We start from the raw sequence: 13255 nt of genomic DNA, 5'->3' as shown, positions 1-13255 counted from the left end.
CGAGATGGCTCAGGCCAACAGCTTCACCAAACTTGATGCGTCGAAAGGATTCTGGCAAATTCAACTGGACAGATCCAGCAGGAAACTGTGTACCTTTAACACCCCTTTTGGCAGATATTGTTACAAAAGGATGCCGTTTGGGATCATATCGGGATCATGGAACAAATGATGGAAGGCATTGAAGGTGTTCGCGTCTATGTTGACAACATAATCATTTGGTCCACCACCCCGCAGGAGCATATCAGTCGCCTCCAGCGCGTGTTCAAACGCATACGGGAGCAGGGCCTACGCCTCAATAGAGCCAAAAGCTCCTTCGGCCAGACGGAACTCAAGTTCCTAGGGGACCACATCTCCCAGTTGGGTGTGCGGCCAGATGCGGACAAGGTGGCTGCCATCACAGCCATGAAAAAGCCAGAGGACAAGAAGGCGGTCCTCCGATTTCTGGGCATGGTCAACTTCCTAGGGAAGTTCATCCCTAACCTCGCCTCTCATACCACAGCTCTCAGGAACCTGGTCAGGAGACGACAGACTTCCAATGGCTTCCTGCCCACGAGCGCGAATGGACAGAACTTAAAACCAAACTTACCACCGCCCCGGTATTGGCCTTGGGGCAGTGCTCCTGCAACGCAATGAGGCCTCATCATGGGCCCCCGTTGCATATGCGTCACGCACCATGACCCCCACGGAACAGTGCTACGCGCAGATAGAAAAAGAGTGCCTGGGCCTGTTGACCGGTGTCGTCAAATTTCATGATTATGTGTACAGCCTTCCCCAATTCACCGTCGAGACTGACCATCGCCCGCTCGTCAATATAATACAAAAAGACTTGAACGACATGACGCCTCGCCTCCAGCGCATTCTGCTCAAACTCCGGAGATACGACTTTCAGCTCGTATACACCCCGGGCAAAGACCTGATCATAGCCGACGCTCTGTCCAGGGTGTGGTGTTGGGTGCTCTGATGTACAGATGAGCCAACACGGTTGTATTTGGTACAACGCTGTTTTATTCTAACATGCTATTTACAGTTCTGTCTTGATACTCTGCACGTGGTGACTCCCTGAGTGTGTTGTTAATCAGGTCCTGTCCTTGTCCTGGTCTCTAGATGGACTCGCCACCAGGTGTCGTGTTTCTTCTCTTATACTGTCTCTGTCCTTGTCTGTGATTGGCTGTCGTGTTGTGTGTGCTGATTTGTCTGTTGGTCTGTCTATCATGATGTGTGTGTTTGAATATCATGACATTCCCCCCCTTTTTTACAAGATTATGTGCCTACGTGGTTATAAATATGAATGTGTCCTGAGTGCAGCTAAAAGTGTGTGTGCATGATATTTATAGCATGTACATGTGGCGTAACTATATACATGGGGCGATGTTGGGTGTGTCATGCTAACGAGGTTGTACCATAACAAAACAAGAAGGAAAAACATTGAAGTGTGGTCCGGTCAAACGAGATCTGGAATGATAAAACAGTAACATGTTACAATACAATAGTTTCTAAACTTTAACATGTGAACAGTCTCATAAGTCCAATCTAGTAGGTGTGAGACAAATTTGGGTTGACTGCCTCAAGGGTGGGTCGAGAACCACCGGCTGAGGTGCGAGTCTGGCCACGGGTGGCGATGGAAGGGGCATGGTATATGGCAGCTCCACGAAGTCGCTATCAGGAACCAGTGGAGGACACGGCGTCTGTATGGTTCCGTTGCGAGCGTGGAAGGCGGCGAAGGGCTCGCCGATTGCGCCTACGCACGGATCCATCCGGCATGCGTAATAGGAACGAGCGGGGAGCTACGCGTCGGAGAACTTCGGCAGGTGCTGACCAGCCACCATTTGGTAGATGAATGCGGACTTTATCCCCAGAGGCCAGGGGGGGAAGATCAGTTGCCCTTGTATCGTACGAGCTCTTCTGGCGATCACGCTGCAGTTGCATCTTGTGCAGTACCGTAGCATGGTCCGTTGTTGGTGCCAGGATGGAAGGCACAGTTGTTCTGAGGATGCAACCCATCAGCAGCTGTGCTGGCGAGAGACCCGTGGCTAGCGGGGCCGAGCGATAGGCCAGCAGGGCGAGGTGAAAGTCCGATCCGGCAGCAGCAGCCTTGCAGAGGAGCCGCTTGGCAATGTGAACGCCCTTCTCCGCCTTTCCATTTGACTGGGGATGCAGAGGGCTGGACGTCACGTGTGTGAAGCCATATGAGGCGGCAAAGGACGACCATTCATGGCTGGCAAAACAGGGCCCATTGTCCGACATGACAGTCATCGGAATGCCGTGGCGAGCAAAGGTGTCTTTGCAGGCCCTGATGACAGCAGACAACGTCAGATCGTGCAGGCGTATGACTTCTGGGTAATTGGAGAAGTAGTCTATGATGATGACATAGTCCATGCCAAGCGCGTGAAATAGGTCGACACCCACCTTCGCCCAGGGGGACGTCACCAGCTCATGGGGCAGAAGCGTCTCAGGAGGTTGTGCCGGCTGAAACCTCTGGCAGGTTGTGCAGTTGAGCACCATGTTGGCAATATCGTCACTGATGCCCAGCCAATATACCGCCTCTCGGGCCCTCCGTCTGCACTTCTCGACCCCCAAGTGGCCTTCGTGTATTTGATTGAGAACCATCTGGCGCATACTGTGCGGAATCACAATCCGGTCCAGCTTCAGAAGGATCCCATCAATGGTGGTTAGGTCGCCCCGTACATTATAGAACTGCGGGCACTGCCCTTTGAGCCAACCTTCCGTCATGTGGCGCATCACTCGCTGTAGAAGGGGGTAGGCCGCTGTCTCTGTGCGTATGCGGGCCAGACTGGAGTCGTTGGCCGGCAGATTTGCCGCTGTCAAGGCCACTTGTGCCTCAACTTGACATACAAACCCCTCCGCATCTGGTGGTGTACTCACTGCTCGGGATAGGGTATCCGCCACAATGAGGTCCTTCCCTGGAGTGTAGATCAGTTGGAAATCATACCTCCTGAGTTTAAGTAGGATGCGCTGGAGGCGAGGGGTCATGTCGTTCAGGTCCTTGTTTATTATGTTGACCAGGGGGCGGTGGTCAGTTTCGACCGTGAATCGTGGAAGACCATATACATAATCGTGGAACTTGTCCAAACCAGTTAGCAAGCCCAGGCATTCTTTTTCGATTTGCGCGTAGCGCTGCTCTGTGGGGGTCATGGCCCCTGATGCATAGGCAACCAGGGCCCATGACGACGTGTCATCTCTCTGCAGGAGCACTGCTCCAATACCGGATTGGCTGGCGTCAGTTGAGATTTTGGTGGGACGAGACGTGTCGAAGAACGCCAACACTGGTGCCATGGCAAGTTTGTGTTTGAGCTTCTCCCATTCCAGCTGGTGTGTGTGTTGCCACTGGAACTCTGTAGATTTTTTTACGAGATGGCGCAGAGTCGTTGTGTGGGAAGCAAGGTTGGGAATGAATTTCCCGAGGAAGTTGACCATGCCCAGGAATCGTAGTACAGCTTTCTTGTCGGCCGGCTGCGGCATGGCTGTGATGGCGCTCACCTTGTCTGCATCCGGACGGACCCCTGATCGGGAGATGTGGTCCCCCAGGAATTTCAATTTGGTCTGGCCAAAGGCACACTTGGCTCAGTTGAGGCGCAGGCCGTTTTCCCGTATGCGGGCAAAAACGCGTTGGAGACGATGTATGTGCTCCTGCGGTGTGGTGGACCAGATGATGACATCGTCCACATATACGCGCACCCCTTCGATGCCTTCCATCATCTGCTCCATGATTCGGTGGAAGACCTCGGATGCCGAGATGATGCCAAGTGGCATCCGGTTGTAGCAGAATCTGCCGAAAGGGGTGTTAAAGGTGCATAGCTTTCGGCTGGACGGGTCCAGTTGGATCTGCCAAAATCCTTTGGAAGCATCCAGTTTGGTGAATATTTTGGCTTGGGCCATTTCACTGGTGATTTCCTCCCATTTAGGTATGGGATAATGTTCCCGCATAATGTTATTATTGAGGTCTTTAGGGTCTATACAGATGCGGAGCGCGCCAGAGGGCTTCTTGACACACACCATGGAGCTGACCCATGGCGTGGGCTCCGTGACCCTGGATAGGACCCCTTGGTCCTGGAGATCCTGCAGCTGCAACTTGATGCGGTCTTTAAGTGGCGCAGGAACCCTGCAAGGTGCGTGAACGACCGGGATGGCGTCCGGTTTGAGGCGAATTTTGTATGTGTATGGCAGTGTTCCCATGCCTTCAAATGCCTCCTGGTTGTGAGCGAGGAGCGATTGGAGATTTGCGTTGAACTCAGCATCCGGGGAGTCAGATGTGTCGTCTGGAGAGAGAGACAGAATTCGCTGTACAAGGTCCGCCCAGCAAGGAATCCTTCGATGAGCCAACAATTTCAAACGAGAGTGTGGCCGTGTGCGTTTTGTGTGTCACCTGGAGCTGGCAAGATCCCATGGCCGGAATAACGTTCCCGTTGTAGTCGACCATCTTGCACCGGGATGGCTGGATAGGTGGTTTGACCTTCATGGCATGGAATGCTGAATATGCTATGAGGTTGGCGCATGCGCCAGTGTCCAGGCGGAAAGTGATCTGCGATCGGTTGACCGTCAGGGTGGCACTCCATTCATCGGCCGGATTGATGGTGTTGACCCGGTTCACATCAATGACCGCAACCCGGAAGGCATCTTGGTCATCTGTGTCATCGGGCTGGATGTCCTGATGTGCGGGCTGGACGGTCCTTACGTGTCTGCGAGGTTGTTGGAGATGTGTAGGATCCATCGGTTGAACCGCTCGACAGTAGGCAGCGTAGTGGCCCATCTTGCCACAGCGTAGGCATTGTCGTTTTTTAGCAGGACATTGCCCTTTTAAATGTGCAGCTTCACAGTTGCCGCACGTCATGACATCACGGCGTTCGTTACGCCGCTGCGCATGCACAGTTCGGTCTTGCATCGGGCGCGCCTGCGCAGTGCGTCCCTCGATGTTGCCGTTGGTTTTGGCGCGCACAAGCGCGGGAGACCTCAAAAAGCGCGCGAAACGGCCGCCCTCGTCCGGGCCGCGGGCCGGGAGATACTCGATTGCCTGGATGCGTTCGGCCTCGTGGGCGGCCTGGCTTGCCGATTCGATCGCTAGGGACCCCCTCTGTGCCGATTCGGTCGCCTGAAATTGGGCAAAGCGGCTGGTCGCATTTTCATGGAGGACACAGGCTTCCACCGCAGATGCTAAGGTCAGGCCTTTAATTTTTAGAAGCTGCTGGCGTAGGCCACTGGAGGCAACGCCAAAAACGATCTGGTCCCGGATCATGGACTCTGAGGTGTTGCCGTAACCGCAGGACTGCGCGAGTATGCGGAGGTGCGTCAGAAAGGGTTGAAAGAGCTCATCCTTACCTTGCAGGCATTGCTGAAAGACATACCTTTCAAAGCTTTCATTTACCTCAACGTTGAAGTGCTGGTCGAGCTTGAGGAGGACCGTGTCATACTTGGATTGGTTCTCGCCTTCCGCGAACACCAATGAGTTGTGTACATCGATGGCGTGCTGACCTGCGGTAGTGAGGAGCATCGCAATCTTTGTCTCATCCAAGGCACTCTGTTTTTCGTTGGCTTGCATGTACAGTTCAAATCGCTGCTTGAAGAGCTTCCAATTGGTGCCCAGGTTCCCAGCGACTTGCAACGGCTGCGGTTTGTTGGTGATGTCCATGGCTCAGGATGGCAGCTTTGCCGGCAGGTATCGATCCACTCACTAGGTACCATGTGGTGTTGGGTGCTCTGATGTACAGATGAGCCAACACGGTTGTATTTGGTACAACGCTGTTTTATTCTAACATGCTATTTACAGTTCTGTCTTGATACTCTGCACGTGGTGACTCCCTGAGTGTGTTGTTAATCAGGTCCTGTCCTTGTCCTGGTCTCTAGATGGACTCGCCACCAGGTGTCGTGTTTCTTCTCTTATACTGTCTCTGTCCTTGTCTGTGATTGGCTGTCGTGTTGTGTGTGCTGATTTGTCTGTTGGTCTGTCTATCATGATGTGTGTGTTTGAATATCATGACACAGGGCAGTCAATACCCCGTGTGACCCAGCGGGATTCGTCTGCCAGGTTGACGCCCATGAGGCCTTCGCGGCCTCCAATCTACCAGCCACGGATGAACGCCTCGTCCAAATTCGACGCAAGACTGCGGCTGACACCCTGCTACAGCGTGTCATGAGCCACCTAACAGACGGGTGGCTCAAGGGCCAATGCCCGCAGTTCTACAACATCAGAGACGATCTGGCGGTAGTCAATGGTGTCCTCCTGAAGCTGGACCGCATTGTTATCCTGCACAGCATGCGCCAGCTCATCTTTGAACAGCTACACGAGAGCCACCTTGGCGTGGAGAAGTCCCGCCGACGGGCCCGAGAGGCAGTGTACTGGCCCGGCATGAATGACGACATCGCCAACACAGTCCTCAACTGCCCCACCTGTCAGTGGTTCCAGCCGGCACAACCACGTGAGACCCTACAGCCCCATGAGTTGGGCACGTCCCCTTGGTCCAAGGTTGGCATCAACCTGTTCTACGCGCTGGGCAAGGACTATGTTCTGATTGTAGACTATTTTTCAAACTACCCGGAGGTGGTACGTTTGCACGACATCACATCGTCTGCAGTCATCTGTGCCTGTAAGGACACCTTTGCTCGTCACGGCATCCCACTCACTGTGATGTCAGACAATGGCCCCTGCTTCGCAAGCCAGGAATGGTCCAACTTTGCCAGGAGGTACAACTTTGCCCATGTGACATCCAGTCCTCTGTACCCCAATCCAATGGCAAAGCGGAGAAGGGCATCCACACAGTCAAACGGCTCCTCTGCAAGGCTGCCGATACGGGATCCAACTTCTGCCTCGCCCTGCTGGCCTATCGCTCGGCCCCACTGTCCACTGGCCTGTCGCCAGCCCAGCTGCTCATGGGTTGCACTCTGAGGACGATGGTGCCATCCATTCACGTCCCAAACCTCGACCACGTTCCGGTCCTTCAACAAATGCAACTGTCTTGTGCACAGCACAAGGCGGCTCATGACTCCTGTGCAGCTGATCTCCCTGCTCTAGCTCCAGATGACAACGTCCGCATCCATCTTCCGGATGGTGGCTGGTCTGCAACTGCTGTGGTTCTTCGGCAGGTGGCTCCCCTCTCGTTCCTGGTTCGTCTACCGGATGGTTCCATTCTGCGCCGTAATCGGCGTTCCCTTCGTCTCGTTCTGCGCTCGCTACATGATCCTCTGCCAGTGCCACGCCCTCCTGTTGTCCCTGACCTGGACTATACAGAGATTCCGGTTACTCTGCATCCTCCTCACTCTGGCGCAGTCCAGCCCGTTCCTCAGCCGGTGGCTCCTGACCCACCCTTGAGGCGGTCAACCAGAATTTGTCGCCCACCTCAGAGACTTAATTTGTGAACTTTGCACTAATGGACTCTCTGGTCTGTTCTGTTCTTCCGTTTAATCGTTCAAGTGGTTTGTATATAGTGTTCATCTCGTTATTTTTGTGACACACTGTTTTTTTCTGCACCAGGCACCTTCCCATGTAAATAGCTTAGTTTTATGTACATAGTCCTGTAAATACTTCGCACACACGTAGTCAGGAACTATTTCTTGTCACGCAGGCACATTTTCTTATATAAAAGTGGGGATGTCATAATATACACCAGTATATCATGGTGCAGACACACACTGATGGACACACAGTGGGACCAATCAACATACACAACACCGCAGTCAATCACCAGTGAGAGCACACGCACTATAAAGACAGGGGACATCAGAGTTCCCGCTCATTCGAGTAGCAGCTAGCTAGGAGCACAGAGCTCATAGCCTGCAACACAGACATTCACCATGTGCTGAGTGCATAAACTGGTTAGGACAAGATGTGGAGACGCCGGCGTTGGACTGGGGTGAGCACAGTACGAAGTCTTACAACACCAGGTTAAAGTCCAACAGGTTTGTTTCGATGTCACTAGCTTTTGGAGCGCTGCTCCTTCCTCAGGTGAATCCTGAGGAATCCTGAATCCTGAGGATTCACCTGAGGAAGGAGCAGCGCTCCGAAAGCTAGTGACATCGAAACAAACCTGTTGGACTTTAACCTGGTGTTGTAAGACTTCGGACTGTGGTTAGGACAAGACAAAGGTCTTTAGTTAAAGCTGGTATCGTATTTACCCACAGTTCAAGTATGTTCACATAGTTAACCTTTTAATAAAATAGTGTTGCACTACTTCAAGTGTTGGTGACCTGTGTGTGATCCAGAACACCCAACACATCAGGCACTTGCTTTGAACCCAATCACAGACATAATAATAATAATCATTATTATTGTCACAAATAGGCTTACGTAATACTGTAATGACGTTACTGTGAAAAGCCCCTACTCGCCACACTCCAGCGCCTGTTCGGGTACACAGAGGGAGAATTCAGAATGTCCAATTCACCAAACAGCACGTCGTTCGGGACTTTGTGGGAGGAAACCGGAACACCCGGAGGAAACACACACAGACACAGAGAGAATGTGCAGACTCCACACAGACAGTGACCCAAGCCGGGAATCAAACCTGGGACCCTGGCGCTGTGAAGCAACAGTGCTAATCACTGAGCTACATTGAGCAAACACACGCTGCAGCCACCTGGGAGCTGTGAAGGGCTTGTGTAACTAACAATGCCAATTCCCTACCAGGAAGAGCCTTTAGCTGTGCAGTCAGAGGCTGCCACTGTCAGAGGGAGTTAAAGTGACCTGCACCATATTATCATGGACAGGACTCTGTCCTGGGGATGTTCGGTGGGACGGATAGGCAGCAGCTGAAGTTGCCGCTGTTATGTGTCGGCATCGTGCACCAGGCTTTCCACTGCAGTCACCATCCTAACAGTGTTGGCCTTGGTGCCAGGTATTGCCGGCGCTATCTCCTGCTTCTGTAGCCTTTGGGACTCCTCCGTTTGGCTATAGAGTTTCATTGATATCCCCTCCTGAACCTCACAACCTCACCTGTATTAGCATCTGTATTAGCTCTGGGATAACCTGGTCCAATGGCTCAGCATCTGCCTGGGACCGAGTTGAGTCCTGGGACCGAGCAGCCCTCCGACTGCTGACTCCTGCCTGATGTGCATCAGCTGCTGTGTGCTGCTTACCAGATTGTGCCCCAGAAGCCTGTCCAATAATTTTGCCCACTGAGGTGTGTGTCTCTGGTCTGGTGGATGGTGGAGATGACAGCTGTGTTGCATCAATGGTGGCATCCTCTGAGGTATTCTTTTGGAAGGCACCGGGGGGTGGGGCAGCCCGACCCCAGACAGGCCTGTACCATTAAATGGATATCCTGTGGTAGAATGGGCATGTGGTCAGTGAGAGAGAAGGATCATATTGACTGACATGCAAAACTCACTTGAGACAGGTCATCTGGGTGGGGGCCAGTGGATTCCCACGTCTGCGGGCAGGCCAACCTCAATGTCGTGACCGCTCTGTCCTCGGTCACTTCCACGACCACCAGGGCCCCTTCCTCATAGGAGGTGAGGATACTGATGTCCGGCACCCCACCGCCTGTCTGGACCCTTTCTCGCCTATTGTGTGCCAACTTCTCCTTCGGGGCAAAGAGAGATCACTGTGAGCTGCACACTTCATGCATCGCGGGGAGGGTGCAATGGTGGGGGAATTGGTAGGAGACATGGACACCACTGCTGGACATGGGTGGGTTGAACTGGTGGGTGCTGGGAGTACTGGGCACAGACTTGGTATTGTGCTGGGGGTGTGGGGGGGTTGCGGTGTCAACCATCGACTCGTTGGGAGGGGGTGGGGATATCTGGGGTGGCAGGTGGAACCGGTGCCAGGGGATCGACACAAATTCACCCGTGCAGCCTGGTGGAAGTCATAGAGCTTCTTACGGCACTGGATGGCATTCCTCCTGGTTACGCTTCCTGAGCCGATGGTCACTGCCACTGTCTCCCAGGCAGCACCGTCTGACCTCCTCAGGGGAATAGGGTGTCCCATCGTGACTCCAAAACATCCAGCAATCAGGCCAGGTCGGCATCACTAAAACATAGGGCTGGTCTGCTCAGTGGCATGGCTCTGTGATATCTGGGGTTTGCTCAGAGGGAGCAGTTTATATGCTGCTCCCATATCGTTAGTAGAGAACTGAAGGGCACAGTCCATGCGAATCAGCTGGAGGGATGCCATTTCCACCATGAAGCCTGTGGGGCATCATTACCGGCCCTAATTGACATTAGGTACCGGTTACGGTCTCGTCGGGAAGCACCTGGCAAATCTCCCCGTTACCGCACTTCGAGCTTCTCCCATTAGATCGTGCCCAATAACTTTTTTTCATTCCTCCTCATCCTGTTTTCCCAACTATTAATTTGCTGATAAACAATTAAATCTCAAACTTCTTCCAGTTTTGCTAAAAGATCATCGAGTTGAAACATTGACCAACAATTTTATCCCAACATTGAAAAGGCAGGTTTTACCACTCACCTCATGCACAATTTCCCGTGGAAATTTCTCAGATTTCTCAACAGCTTGCTACTATATCAGTATCTGTTTCAATAGGCACCCTCTACAGCAGGTCTGTGGCATCTATGGGTAGGGCGAGTGAAAATTAGGCTCTTCAACCAATAAGTTTGAAGTATCCTGACTGATGTGAAGAAATCGGCTCAATTTGGCTCCAATGACAAAAAATGGTACTTTTTTAAAGCCTTGTAAAATTAACACATTGCCGGAGATTAACAATTATATACTGGGCGGCGCGATGGCACAATGGTTAGCACTGCTGCCTCATGGCGGCGGAGACATGGGTATGATCCCAGCTCCGGGTTACTGTCTGGGAGAAAGCAGGATTAGCCTATTGAGTTGGATGATCAGCCATGATCGTGATGAGTGGCGGAGCGGGCTTGAAAGGCCAAAAGGCCTCCTCCTGCTCTTATCTTCTATGTCTGTATGTATGTGTGGAGTTTGCACATTCTCCCCGTGTCTGCGTGGTTCTGACCTCCACAACCCAAAGATGTGCAGGGTAGGTGGATTGGCCACACTAAATTGCCCCTTAATTGGAAAATTGTTTTGAAAGTAATTGCATAAATAACCAAGCAGAATTATCTTGGATAGAAGTTTTCCTCCTGATGTTATGAAATAGCTTTATTCCTTGCTAGATGTTTTGTCTCTCAGCTTCCAATTCTTCGACACAATACAGACTAAAGCACTCTACAAAGTCAACTCAAATCTGCCCATATCATACTTCCCTTGTTCTTGTCATGTTTATTGTCCGAGCATTGTAGCTGTGGCATGTTCCAGCTTCAACAATAGAATAAAGTCTGTTGATCCTCAAGGAACACTAATAAATTTGTCAAACATGGTTTCCCTTTCACAAAACCCTGTTGACCCAGTGTTGCTACCCAGATGGAAGGAGTACTACGTCACCGAAATGGCCAATTGTTTGTCTTTGCTACTGTTATGCAGAATAAAAGAGACTTTAACCAGCCTTCTTTCTATAAACAACAAATGTATTAGCTAACTATAAAACCAGTCTTGTCAGATAGAAGGGTAAAGCTTATTAATAGACAGTATAAAACTAATTCATTTTGAGATAACCTAAGTCTCTCTCTCTCACACACACACACCAAAATATAATAAAATAAAAATAGAGGAATTCTGCCAAAGGTACAAAGGAAAAGGAAATTTGGGGGAGTCCCTGAAATGGCATCCAGGTTATAGAGTTGTTCCCACAGCGCTGATCTGTGAAACAATCAATGACTCTTGCATTGTTTTTCAGACAAGTTCAAGGAACACTTGCAGGCACTCAATCCCAGCATAAAGAGCAATTTAGGAGCAGCTTCTATTCACTTCCAATCACCCCTTTCATGCTTGAGTGACTTTGAAGTGCTCAGGTGGAAATTTACAGCACTTAAAACTTTTTGAAGTGGTTGATGTTTGTAAACATTGTGGTCAGAGCAATTAAGAGTGACTGAACCATGACAAAGATGAATGAAGCAAGGCTCACAGCTGTCAATCACTAAGGGAAATGAATGAATGGCTTGCAGCTCAAGAATCGGAGGGGTTTAAACACATGTCACTGGTTTCTCTTTCCAGGAATGGACACGCTTCCTTTGTCTGAGCCAACAGGTGTATGCCCAGGTGAGTGCAATTATTTTCATTGCCTCTGCCTGAACTGCTCTCTAGCTTCCAGAAATAGGTTCCTTTTCTGGGTGGTTTCCTGACAGGTTTATCTTTTCTGGGGGACTTCCTGACAGGGGTCTCTTTCCTGGGGTCTGTGAGGGGGGTCCCCCAATTTTGGGGTCTCTTTGGGGGGTGGGCCAGGTCACCCCCAAACTCGGGGGAAGGTGAGGAGATTCAGCAAATCCAGAGGGGTAGGACCGATTTGCGATCGGGTGGGAGTGGGGGCTTGATCTGCGATTCAGGGATATGGGGAGGCTGATGTGCAATGAGAGGGGAAGGTGTTAGGCTGATTTGTGATGCGGGGAGGGTAGGCCAACCATGAGACATTGTTATCATAGAATAGAATCGTGGAATCGCTTGAGTGCAGAAGGAGGCCGTTCGGCCCATCGAGTCTGCACTGACCCTCTGAATGAGCATCCTAACCTAGGCCGAAAACCCCACCTGATCCTTGTAATCCCACATAGGGGCATTTAGCATATCCAATTCACCTAACCTGCATATCTTTGGACTGTGGGAGGAAACTGAAGCACCTGGAGAAAAGCCAGGCAGACAAGGGAAGAATGTGCAAACTCCGCACAGACAGTTACTTGAGGTTGGAATCAAACCCCAGTCCTTGGCGCTGTGAAGCAGCAGTACTAACCACTGTGCCACCATGCCACCCCTGTCGGACGCCTGCTCAATATGGCAGCCGATAGTGGGATTCCCTCAGGAATCGATCATAATCATCGCCATGCATAAATTTGCATATCTGAGGATTGGGAATCGCTTCCTGATTTGCTCTCCAAGCGGGCGCGCAAATCAGAAGCAATTCAACTCCGACAGGAGAACAACAAACGGAGAATTTCACTCAGTGTCTTTCAAAACACAAATTCTTCCAGAACGTTCTTAGTCCTTGGAGATGAACCATTTTCTGTGATTAAAGTGGTCATGATACTCAGACTGATAGTATTAATAATTTTCTAAATCTCATGCTACAACTTTAATCATAGATCCTAGCATTTTTCCAATGGCAGACATTAAGCTAATTATAGTCTCCTGCTTTCTGTCTCCATCCTTTCTTGAACAGAAGTGCAGTTTTCCAATCTGTTGTGACTGCTCCAGAATCTGGGGAAGTTTACAACCAATACTCCTGTTACCTGTACA

The sequence above is a fragment of the Scyliorhinus torazame genome, chromosome 1 (assembly GCF_047496885.1).
Source record: "Scyliorhinus torazame isolate Kashiwa2021f chromosome 1, sScyTor2.1, whole genome shotgun sequence".
In the NCBI taxonomy this organism is placed as follows: domain Eukaryota; kingdom Metazoa; phylum Chordata; class Chondrichthyes; order Carcharhiniformes; family Scyliorhinidae; genus Scyliorhinus; species Scyliorhinus torazame.
This window is presented reverse-complemented; position numbering follows the sequence as displayed.